The 13839-nt window shown below is 30.2% G+C and overlaps 1 long non-coding RNA gene across 1 annotated transcript; it reads left to right on the top strand.

The window, feature by feature from the left end:
• Nucleotides 1-6657: 6657 nt before the first annotated feature.
• On the top strand, nt 6658-9162 carry LOC145955478 (uncharacterized). The gene is made up of 2 exons (XR_014432097.1): nt 6658-7923; nt 8825-9162. It is a non-coding gene; the product is annotated as an uncharacterized LOC145955478 (long non-coding RNA).
• Nucleotides 9163-13839: the final 4677 nt, after the last annotated feature.

Genomic DNA, 13839 nt, shown 5'->3' with positions numbered 1-13839 from the left:
TTACTATGCACTATGCACTATTCATTATTATATTCAAATTAATTAAAATTTTGAAACGGAAAGAATCCGCAGCCCACGTTTCAGCCGCCCCTTCACTGTGCAATTGCATAGTAAAATACTATTCATACATACGTATTCGTAAATAGTAAAATACGTATACATAAATAGTAAAAATATGTATACATAAATAGTAAAATACGTATACGTAAATAGTAAAATACATAAATAAAATACTTATTCACAAAAAAAAATATTTCTTTTCATTGAATAAAATTTGGGATGTTACAATTCTCCCCTCCTTTTAGAAATTTCGTCCCCGAAATTTTTGCAATGGTAAACTCTTCGCATTCTTACTTCTAATTCTTATGCAACATCACTACCTTGTTGATGTACAACTTTTATCAATTTCCTCAAAGGATTTGCTTAGGGAAAGATCTTGACGAATTTATCCACTTAAACACAAACAAAATCAATTTCTTAAGCGTCTTAGACAAATCTTCCACTAGGGTCTATCTATTCACCATCTTACTTCCAAAATGGAGCATCTAAGTGCTACAAGATTCTTAAAAACTTTTAGTATGCTAACCATAAATATACAATTGCTTTATTCCTCTCTTCATCTTAGGTCACAAAATATCTTCTTAAGATTTTGGTACATCTTAGTAGTTTCTGAATGGATACTAAAGATACTCTTATGACCTTCTTCTAGGATTGCTTTATTAAATTCTAGCACACTAGGAATGCCCAACTTATCCTTAAATCTCAAAACTCCATCCACTCTAAATTTAAACTCACTCTCCATACCTTGATTCAAGTTCTCTACTTCGCTTTCCATATTAGACCATCACGCTTCCCTTACGCCACTCTGATACATTTTAGTAACTCCTAAATAAATGTTAAGAGTACTCTTATGTCCTTTCAAGTTTTATAACTAAACATTCAACTGTGTCCTTTCTGATCTCTTGCTTACTTGGGTCACTAATAAAGGATCTAACTCCTAGTTCCTCTAATCTCATCTATTAATCCGATAGTTACTTCCAACATAAATAATTCAATGCTACTAGGGTAATCTTACACATCAAGCATAAGTTTCTAAATTCTGCAATCAAATTCAATCCTTAAATCATCAAAATAATAATTTGGTTATCATTGTAATCCAGATATTTGCCACAACATCAACACCTAAGCATTAGATACACATATCAGATCACTAATTTTACTACTCTATCTACAACCAATTCAAACTCTTCTATGATCAATTCTAAAGATCAGGTACCTAAGCATAATGTACACTCGGTATCCATATCAGTTCTCAAGTTCACCCAAGTCATAATCATATCCATCACCTTAACCTATAGCCTTATAACTTGTTACCAAAATAAATCAACTAATTATGCTCCTATAATTTTCTTCAACAATCCATTCGCTATTCATACTTAATCTCACAATACTAGAAGTAACCTTATAATCCAAACTTAAATTTCTAATTTGAGCCAAAAAGATTCATCTCTCTAATCATAATGAAAGATAAAGATTTCCTCAAAACATCAATCATCACAATGGCTTTAGCCAAATAATAAGATCAAAATTTTACTCCTTAAGAAATTTCAACTATTTCTTTTATCTCGTATTCAACCCCTTTGGTCAAAAGATATTTAAGGTTCTTATGATCACTAAATACCTCAACCATAGAATCATATAGTTAGTGTCTCCAAATCTTAGTATAAATGACAAAGTCGCTAACAAGGTTATGGGTAAGGTAATTTCTCTCATGAATTTTCAATTTCTTAGAAACATAAGCTACTATCTTTTCTTCTTGCCACAATATTCTTCCTAAACCTATTTTCAGAGACATATTTATATATCACAATAATCTTACTAAAATCTAGTAATATTAACACTAGTCAATTTTTCCTTAAGAGTTTGAAAACTACTTCCTCAATTGTTATCCCATACTAATGTAACTCCTTTCTAGTCAATTCAGTCAAAGGTACTAGTAAGTAATTCAAAGAAGTAAGCAACGAAATGATTTGGGTAGTTAAAAATATACAAAGGTTCAAGAATTCCTGATATAGGTTATCCTTACGGTTGATTCCAAGGGTAGGCAAGAAACAACCTAGTGAACTGAAACATCTTAATAACCAAAGAAACGAAGGCAAAAGCAATTTTTATAGTGAGAGCAGTTTAAACCATGAACAGCTGTTAAAAAAAAATTACTCACTGAATTTTCATATAAACTATCAAACAAGACTCCTGATTTTACTAATTGACTCAAGTATCTCCTTACTTTTCTCAATCAAAACAACTCTCATGCTACCTAAACCATAAATAATTAACATACCAATAATAACACTTAAGGGAATTACCATCATTTCGATCTCTCACCAAAGAGACAACCACCTTTAGATTCAACCTGCTACAACTATAGATGTCAGAAACTTCACCAATCATAAACTCTTAGTACACTCAATATATCACCTCCCATCCAAGGTTCTAATAATTCGAGTTGGCTAACACTATCATGATTATCATTCCTCTGATTACAAACTAACTTAACAATCTCAAACTCAACAATATCAACACAGGACGAACATCATCATCATAATACACAACAAACAAGACATAGTCAGAGTACACAACAGAGTCATGATAAGCACATAACACACACGGTTGATAAAATCGACTTGCTCTGATACCACTAAATGTGACACCCTCTACCCCAACATAAATACAATAGATATAAACCATCTATATATAAATTCTTTCTTAGTCTAATATAAAATAATTATCTCAAGTATCATTGGGTAAAAGATGCACATTCATAATTTTCAACTATTTGTATCAAATTGTCAAGAAATAATAAAATAAAGATTATAGATTAATCCCAGTAAAGGTGGCAGGGCCTCCTAGTTAGGAATTAACTTATAATCTTTTAGTAAAATTATAATATGACAAAAATACACACTTTCAACATAAATAACATAAAAATTACAAAAGAAAAATAATAATAATTTAACAATTAGTCTAGCTAATCCCGATGTCACATCCTATCAGAGCGAAACCCAAACAGAAGCCTAAGCTTCACCACCAACATCCTCAGCCTCATGCTAATTATCTGCATCATAATTTAAATATACACAAAAATGACAAGGGAGTGAGAAACTTCTCACTCAGTTGCAGATATAGAAATAAAAGTTAAATAGCACACACACACACAATATAATTCACATATATAATCAATCTCACATATATGCTTATGTATAATGATTTTCTTGACTTGACTCACTAATGTATGCATGTGGCGCCATACGGAAGTTTCAGAATTTATCACTGGTGACCCAAAGGTACACCTATCACTGGTGTTCATACACCTCGTTAGCATGTTACATCACTGGTGTCCCGAAGGCACACCTATCACTGGTGTTCATACACCTCGTTAGCATATCGTGGGTGACTCAAAGGTACACCTTGTTAGTCGTGGGTATGCGGCCTCAGCGGCACACCTGGAGTAATATGTGCATATGATGCATGTCATACATTCACAGACTCAACCTTTAGCATGTTACACATATCATATTCATATTTCATAATTAAGAATTATTTCAATAATCCAATTTAATAGTCCAATAGTCCAACAGTCCAAACAGTCCAACAGTCCAAACAGTCCAACAGTCCACCAGTCCAACAATCCAACAGTCCAGAGGTTGCTTAGGTATCATATTTTTCAATAATAATATATTAAGATCTTTTAAGTAAAGTAGGAAGCTTAAAAGGTAATATAAGATAATAAGGAGGCTCAGCCTTCCATTTAAATAACAGATTATAAATTTATAAATACTTAGGAGGCTTAGCCTTCCATTCAAATAACAGATTCTAATATGTAAATAAATAAGATATAAAACAAAACACATCAATAATACATATTCAAAGAAATAAACAACAGGTAAGGGATCGGGAGCCAATCCAACAAACAAACTATTTAACAATTATTCCCACACCCCCAAGCGAGGTTTCCCACTCCCCCCTTACCTGGGTTTACAGAAATTTGGGCAGAATCTCCTCCTCTCTATCTTTCCTTAAAAGGAATCGGAATTAGGGCAGAATCTCTTCCTCTTTCTCCTTAAACAAGGCACTAGAGCAGAACCTCCTTTTCTTTCTCCTTCTCTCTCTCTTACTTTCTCTCTCTAATTCTCTAGAATTTCCTTCTCTCTAGAATTCTAAATTTTCAAAACCTTAGGCCCCTATTTATAGAATTTTTGAAGTTACTATGCACTATGCACTATTCATTAAAATAATATTATAAATTACTATGCACTATGCACTATTCATTAAAATAATATTATAAATTACTATGCACTATGCACTATTCATTATTATATTCAAATTAATTAAAATTTTGAAACGGAAAGAATCCGCAGCCCACGTTTCAGCCGCCCCTTCACTGTGCAATTGCATAGTAAAATACTATTCATACATACGTATTCGTAAATAGTAAAATACGTATACATAAATAGTAAAAATATGTATACATAAATAGTAAAATACGTATACGTAAATAGTAAAATACATAAATAAAATACTTATTCACAAAAAAAAATATTTCTTTTCATTGAATAAAATTTGGGATGTTACAATTCTCCCCTCCTTTTAGAAATTTCGTCCCCGAAATTTTTGCAATGGTAAACTCTTCGCATTCTTACTTCTAATTCTTATGCAACATCACTACCTTGTTGATGTACAACTTTTATCAATTTCCTCAAAGGATTTGCTTAGGGAAAGATCTTGACGAATTTATCCACTTAAACACAAACAAAATCAATTTCTTAAGCGTCTTAGACAAATCTTCCACTAGGGTCTATCTATTCACCATCTTACTTCCAAAATGGAGCATCTAAGTGCTACAAGATTCTTAAAAACTTTTAGTATGCTAACCATAAATATACAATTGCTTTATTCCTCTCTTCATCTTAGGTCACAAAATATCTTCTTAAGATTTTGGTACATCTTAGTAGTTTCTGAATGGATACTAAAGATACTCTTATGACCTTCTTCTAGGATTGCTTTATTAAATTCTAGCACACTAGGAATGCCCAACTTATCCTTAAATCTCAAAACTCCATCCACTCTAAATTTAAACTCACTCTCCATACCTTGATTCAAGTTCTCTACTTCGCTTTCCATATTAGACCATCACGCTTCCCTTACGCCACTCTGATACATTTTAGTAACTCCTAAATAAATGTTAAGAGTACTCTTATGTCCTTTCAAGTTTTATAACTAAACATTCAACTGTGTCCTTTCTGATCTCTTGCTTACTTGGGTCACTAATAAAGGATCTAACTCCTAGTTCCTCTAATCTCATCTATTAATCCGATAGTTACTTCCAACATAAATAATTCAATGCTACTAGGGTAATCTTACACATCAAGCATAAGTTTCTAAATTCTGCAATCAAATTCAATCCTTAAATCATCAAAATAATAATTTGGTTATCATTGTAATCCAGATATTTGCCACAACATCAACACCTAAGCATTAGATACACATATCAGATCACTAATTTTACTACTCTATCTACAACCAATTCAAACTCTTCTATGATCAATTCTAAAGATCAGGTACCTAAGCATAATGTACACTCGGTATCCATATCAGTTCTCAAGTTCACCCAAGTCATAATCATATCCATCACCTTAACCTATAGCCTTATAACTTGTTACCAAAATAAATCAACTAATTATGCTCCTATAATTTTCTTCAACAATCCATTCGCTATTCATACTTAATCTCACAATACTAGAAGTAACCTTATAATCCAAACTTAAATTTCTAATTTGAGCCAAAAAGATTCATCTCTCTAATCATAATGAAAGATAAAGATTTCCTCAAAACATCAATCATCACAATGGCTTTAGCCAAATAATAAGATCAAAATTTTACTCCTTAAGAAATTTCAACTATTTCTTTTATCTCGTATTCAACCCCTTTGGTCAAAAGATATTTAAGGTTCTTATGATCACTAAATACCTCAACCATAGAATCATATAGTTAGTGTCTCCAAATCTTAGTATAAATGACAAAGTCGCTAACAAGGTTATGGGTAAGGTAATTTCTCTCATGAATTTTCAATTTCTTAGAAACATAAGCTACTATCTTTTCTTCTTGCCACAATATTCTTCCTAAACCTATTTTCAGAGACATATTTATATATCACAATAATCTTACTAAAATCTAGTAATATTAACACTAGTCAATTTTTCCTTAAGAGTTTGAAAACTACTTCCTCAATTGTTATCCCATACTAATGTAACTCCTTTCTAGTCAATTCAGTCAAAGGTACTAGTAAGTAATTCAAAGAAGTAAGCAACGAAATGATTTGGGTAGTTAAAAATATACAAAGGTTCAAGAATTCCTGATATAGGTTATCCTTACGGTTGATTCCAAGGGTAGGCAAGAAACAACCTAGTGAACTGAAACATCTTAATAACCAAAGAAACGAAGGCAAAAGCAATTTTTATAGTGAGAGCAGTTTAAACCATGAACAGCTGTTAAAAAAAAATTACTCACTGAATTTTCATATAAACTATCAAACAAGACTCCTGATTTTACTAATTGACTCAAGTATCTCCTTACTTTTCTCAATCAAAACAACTCTCATGCTACCTAAACCATAAATAATTAACATACCAATAATAACACTTAAGGGAATTACCATCATTTCGATCTCTCACCAAAGAGACAACCACCTTTAGATTCAACCTGCTACAACTATAGATGTCAGAAACTTCACCAATCATAAACTCTTAGTACACTCAATATATCACCTCCCATCCAAGGTTCTAATAATTCGAGTTGGCTAACACTATCATGATTATCATTCCTCTGATTACAAACTAACTTAACAATCTCAAACTCAACAATATCAACACAGGACGAACATCATCATCATAATACACAACAAACAAGACATAGTCAGAGTACACAACAGAGTCATGATAAGCACATAACACACACGGTTGATAAAATCGACTTGCTCTGATACCACTAAATGTGACACCCTCTACCCCAACATAAATACAATAGATATAAACCATCTATATATAAATTCTTTCTTAGTCTAATATAAAATAATTATCTCAAGTATCATTGGGTAAAAGATGCACATTCATAATTTTCAACTATTTGTATCAAATTGTCAAGAAATAATAAAATAAAGATTATAGATTAATCCCAGTAAAGGTGGCAGGGCCTCCTAGTTAGGAATTAATGTAACATCCCAAATTTTATTCAATGAAAAAGGGTTATTTTTATGTATTTTAAATATTTATGAAATTATTAAAGGGTTTAAAAATGTAATATCCCAAATTTTAATAAATAAAACAAGTTATTTTGATTTTAAATATTTATTGAGATTATTAGAAGGTTTGTCATATTTTTATTTAAGTATTTTACTATTTACGTATTTTACTATTCATGTATTTTACTATTTACGTATACGTTTTTCACTATTCATAAATACGTATTTACGTATTTGTAAATAGTATTTTACTGTGCATGTGCACAGTAACTGGCGGCTACAGAGGGGGCTGCGGATCTGAAGTTTATAAATTTTAATAAATTTTATTATTTTAATGAATAGTGCATAGTGCATAGTAATTTATAATATTATTTTAATGAATAGTGCATAGTGCATAGTATTTTCAAAATTTCTATAAATAGGGGCCTAAGGATTTTGAAAATTCATAACTAGAGAGAAGAAAAGTTTAGAGAGAAGGAATTCTAGAGAGATAGAAAGAGAAATTAAGAGAGAAGGTTCTGCCTAGGTTGTGAAAAGAGGAGGAGAATAGAGAAGGTTCTGCTCTAGTTCCGGTTCCGGTTTAAGGAGAAAGAGAGGAGATTCTGCCCAAATTCCTATTTATCCAGGTAAGGGGGGGAGTGGGAAACCTCGCTTGGGGGTGTGGGAATAATTGTTAAATAGTTTGTTTGTTGGATTGGCTCCCGATCCCTTACCTGTTGTTTATTTCTTTGAATATGTATTATTGATGTGTTTTGTTTTATATCTTATTTATTTACATATTAGAATCTGTTATTTGAATGGAAGGCTAAGCCTCCTAAGTATTTATAAATTTGTAATCTATTATTTAAATGGAAGGCTGAGCCTCCTTATTATCTTATATTACCTTTTAAGCTTCCTACTTTACTTAAAAGATCTTAATATATTATTATTGAAAAATATGATACCTAAGCAACCTCTGGACTGTTGGATTGTTGGATTGTTGGATTGTTGGACTGTTGGACTATTGGACTGTTTGGACTGTTGGACTGTTTGGACTGTTGGACTATTGGACTATTAAGTTGGATTATTGAAATAATTCTTAATTATGAAATATGAATATGATATGTGTAACATGCTAAAGGTTGAGTCTGTGAATGTATGACATGCATCATATGCACATATTACTCCAGGTGTGCCGCTGAGGCCGCATACCCACGACTAACAAGGTGTACCTTTGGGTCACCCACGATATGCTAACGAGGTGTATGAACACCAATGATAGGTGTACCTTAGGGTCACCGACAATTGTATAGGTGTGCCTTCAGGTCACCAGTGATAAATTCTGCAACTTCTGTATGGCGCCACATGCATACATTAGTGAGTCAAGTCAAGGAAATCATTATACATAAGCATATATGTGAGATTGATTATATATGTGAATTATATTGCGTGTGTGTGTGCTATTTAACTTTTATTTCTATATCTGCAACTGAGTGAGAAGTTTCTCACTCCCTTGTCATTTTTGTGTATATTTAAATTATGATGCAGATAATTAGCATGAGGCTAAGGATGTTGGTGGTGAAGCTTAGGCTTCTGTTTGGGTTTCGCTCTGATAAGATGTGACATCGGGATTAGCTAGACTTATTGTTAAATTATTATTATTTTTCTTTTGTAATTTTTATGTTATTTATGTTGAAAGTGTGTATTTTTGTCATATTATAATTTTACTAAAAGATTATAAGTTAATTCCTAACTAGGAGGCCCTGCCACCTTTACTGGGATTAATTTATAATCTTTGTTTTATAATAACTTCTTGAGTGTAATATTTATGTGTATGTATTATGAATGTGCATCTTCTACCTTATGATACTTATTGTTTTATATCATTCTATGAAAATCTTTTATAAATATAGTTTATGTTTATTAATGATATTGGGGTAGAGGGTGTCACAATTAACTTATAATCTTTTAGTAAAATTATAATATGACAAAAATACACACTTTCAACATAAATAACATAAAAATTACAAAAGAAAAATAATAATAATTTAACAATTAGTCTAGCTAATCCCGATGTCACATCCTATCAGAGCGAAACCCAAACAGAAGCCTAAGCTTCACCACCAACATCCTCAGCCTCATGCTAATTATCTGCATCATAATTTAAATATACACAAAAATGACAAGGGAGTGAGAAACTTCTCACTCAGTTGCAGATATAGAAATAAAAGTTAAATAGCACACACACACACAATATAATTCACATATATAATCAATCTCACATATATGCTTATGTATAATGATTTTCTTGACTTGACTCACTAATGTATGCATGTGGCGCCATACGGAAGTTTCAGAATTTATCACTGGTGACCCAAAGGTACACCTATCACTGGTGTTCATACACCTCGTTAGCATGTTACATCACTGGTGTCCCGAAGGCACACCTATCACTGGTGTTCATACACCTCGTTAGCATATCGTGGGTGACTCAAAGGTACACCTTGTTAGTCGTGGGTATGCGGCCTCAGCGGCACACCTGGAGTAATATGTGCATATGATGCATGTCATACATTCACAGACTCAACCTTTAGCATGTTACACATATCATATTCATATTTCATAATTAAGAATTATTTCAATAATCCAATTTAATAGTCCAATAGTCCAACAGTCCAAACAGTCCAACAGTCCAAACAGTCCAACAGTCCACCAGTCCAACAATCCAACAGTCCAGAGGTTGCTTAGGTATCATATTTTTCAATAATAATATATTAAGATCTTTTAAGTAAAGTAGGAAGCTTAAAAGGTAATATAAGATAATAAGGAGGCTCAGCCTTCCATTTAAATAACAGATTATAAATTTATAAATACTTAGGAGGCTTAGCCTTCCATTCAAATAACAGATTCTAATATGTAAATAAATAAGATATAAAACAAAACACATCAATAATACATATTCAAAGAAATAAACAACAGGTAAGGGATCGGGAGCCAATCCAACAAACAAACTATTTAACAATTATTCCCACACCCCCAAGCGAGGTTTCCCACTCCCCCCTTACCTGGGTTTACAGAAATTTGGGCAGAATCTCCTCCTCTCTATCTTTCCTTAAAAGGAATCGGAATTAGGGCAGAATCTCTTCCTCTTTCTCCTTAAACAAGGCACTAGAGCAGAACCTCCTTTTCTTTCTCCTTCTCTCTCTCTTACTTTCTCTCTCTAATTCTCTAGAATTTCCTTCTCTCTAGAATTCTAAATTTTCAAAACCTTAGGCCCCTATTTATAGAATTTTTGAAGTTACTATGCACTATGCACTATTCATTAAAATAATATTATAAATTACTATGCACTATGTACTATTCATTAAAATAATATTATAAATTACTATGCACTATGCACTATTCATTATTATATTCAAATTAATTAAAATTTTGAAACGGAAAGAATCCGCAGCCCACGTTTCAGCCGCCCCTTCACTGTGCAATTGCATAGTAAAATACTATTCATACATATGTATTCGTAAATAGTAAAATACGTATACATAAATAGTAAAAATATGTATACATAAATAGTAAAATACGTATACGTAAATAGTAAAATACATAAATAAAATACTTATTCACAAAAAAAAATATTTCTTTTCATTGAATAAAATTTGGGATGTTACAATGTATATACTCATCCCTATCTCCATACTTGGTTTACCGAATTGAGTATTACACATGTCCAGTCAAATCATGTATTCCTCGTTAAAGTTAGGGCAAACTTGGACATTATCCACGGGTACAATTATCCTAGTGTACAACCTTATTTTATAGTATTTAGTGCTATAAATGTTAGTCATTAAAAGTATTTAGTGCTATAAATGTTAGTCATTAAAAATATTTATTAGCATAATTTATTTTTGCTGCATGTATTTGTTGGAGAAATTATTCATTTTATATATATTAAAATAATATATAATAGGAAAATTGGGAGAATTACCAGAAAATTGAGGAATAGGACATAACAGAACTTTAGATAGAGAGAAATAACAATATTTATTAAGATGGATGGTGTTTAAATAGACCAAATATATTATTTAAAATTCTCTCAACAATTAAAAAACTATGACTCAAAACCATTCTTGAAATACATACTTATTTTTAAATTGTAAATTGTAAAATATATATATATATATATATATATATATATATATATTATTTACAAAATTTATATTAAAGTTATGAAATCTATTAATGAATTATGAAATTCTGAAAATTAATATGAATGGGAAAATGAAAGTAATATTAGATAAATTATTTTAATGTATAGATTATTTTAAAAAAATTATTAGATTTTTGTTTTTGCAGAATTTATGTAAATTTTTTATCACAGAATTAATGCGAAAGATTTTATGCAATTTTAATGATATATATATATATATATATATATATATATATATATATTATTTAAAAAATCATATTATGTTTGTTTTTTATTTATTTTGATTCTGAAGTCAATTATTATGATATTATATGAATTATCGTAAATTGTATAACATGATAATCAATTATTGTTTGGGAAGTTACATATGATAGGTGATGAATTTATAATGGATGGCAAATCATAGTCATGGTAAATTCTTTAAAAAATAGTTTTCTTATTACAAAAATTATGTAATTTTAATGATATATATTAAAAAAATTGAAATTATATTATTTTTTTTTATTTTGATTGATGAAATTAATTATTGCTTCTGAAAGTTATGAAATTCATTAATGACTTATGAAACTTTGACAATTAATATAAAAGAAAAAAATGAAGAGATATTAGATAAATTGCTTATAAACTCTCACTACTAGAAAAATATCATTTTCTTGCAAATTTTCCTGCAAAAAAATATTCGTAGAAATTTTTTGTGAATTTTGTTGCAAAAAAAATATTTGCATAAATTTTTTGCGAATTTTCGTGCAAAAAAATATTCGCAGAAATTTTTTGCAAATTTATTTGCGAAAAATAATTTACAGATATTTCTTACAAATTTTGCTACAATTTTAATAATCATAGAAATTTTTTTCCATAGTAAAAATTTGCAGAAAATATTGTAAGAATTTTATTTTGTTTCTTGCAAATTTTCTTGCAAAATTAAATTCGCAAGTAATGTTTACTAAATGGTAGAAAAATTTTGCAAGCAATTTTTCCTGCGAATTTTCCTGCAAATTTTAATCCGCAAGAAAAATAAAAAAAAATATTTAAATTTATCAGTTTAATATTTTAGAAAAACTTCAAGTCCCACATCGATTGAAAATAAAGCAATTAAAGAGTATATAAGTTGGGATAACAATTACCTTACAAGTTGATTTCTATGGTTGAGTGTTAGACTTATAATCTACAATCTTAAAATTTAAAAGATTATGTATCACATGTTGGAGGCATGGAAACAAATGCTTCGGATGAATTCATTGTGAGCATTTGAAAGTTGAAAAATTATTGATAGAATTTATAGTAATTTCTTTAATTTTTTTCGTAAAAAATATTCCTGCAAAATTTCTTGCGAAAAAATTCGTAGGAAACTTTCTTGCGAATTTTTTTTGCAGGAAATTTTCCTGTGAATTTTTTTTGCAGGAAAATTTCCTGCAATTTTTAAAATTCGTAAAAAAATATTATCCACGAAAGTATTACCTGCAGATAAAATTTCGCAGGAAAATTTGCAGGAACAACGTTTCCTGCGAATTTTTATGTAATAAGAGAAATTCTAGTAGTGTCTAAATTTATGTAATTTTAATGATATATATATATATATTTATTTATTTATTTATGAGAGTTTTTTACTTAAATAATATATTTTTTAAAAAAAATTTACCCAAAATTGTGCAAATTTATTTTTCCAACTAGCATCATTTACTGTTTACATATTTTTTAATTTTTTTTTTCATTTTAGGTCCAAGTAAGTTGAGAATTTTGCAATTAGAACGACCCGTTCTGCAACTAAAACGGCCCGTTCTGCAACTAGAACGGCCCGTTCTGCATGCAATCTCGTTGTGTTTTTTTTTTGCATCTGGAACGGCCCGTTCTTAAACCAAAACGTGCCGTTCTAGAGTTAAGTTTTTTCACATAACCTCAATGTTAAAACGACCCGTTCTAAACTAGAGATTTTAACCCTTTTTAGTAGTTTGGAACGGGTCGTTCTGCTTTTGGAACGGCCCGTTTTGGCCAATTCTATGCACTATGCCTTTTTTTATCAATGTAATATGAATTTTAATGTTTAACTTATAAATTATTATAATTATACATTATTTGGACATGTTTTCGTAGTGTGATGTGCAGGTTATCCAGATTTTTCATTATTAGCCACAGTTTGTGTGACACCCTCTACCCCAACGTTAATACACAATAAATGTAAACAATAATTTCTTTTTCTTTTTGAGTAAATAAGATCTTTCATAGTTTAATAACATCTTTCATGTATAAAACAATTGTTTCAAATCTCATAAGGTAGAAGATTCACATTCGTAACTCATCAATCATAAAAAGTCAAATATAAGTATTAAACTCAAGAAATCATATAAAGGAGAATATA

This window comes from Cajanus cajan, chromosome 3, assembly GCF_000230855.2.
Source record: "Cajanus cajan strain Asha chromosome 3, NIPB_CcT2T_4, whole genome shotgun sequence".
Lineage (NCBI taxonomy): Eukaryota > Viridiplantae > Streptophyta > Magnoliopsida > Fabales > Fabaceae > Cajanus > Cajanus cajan.
Note: the sequence above shows the minus strand (reverse complement) of the source record. Positions and strands in the feature narration are given on the sequence as shown.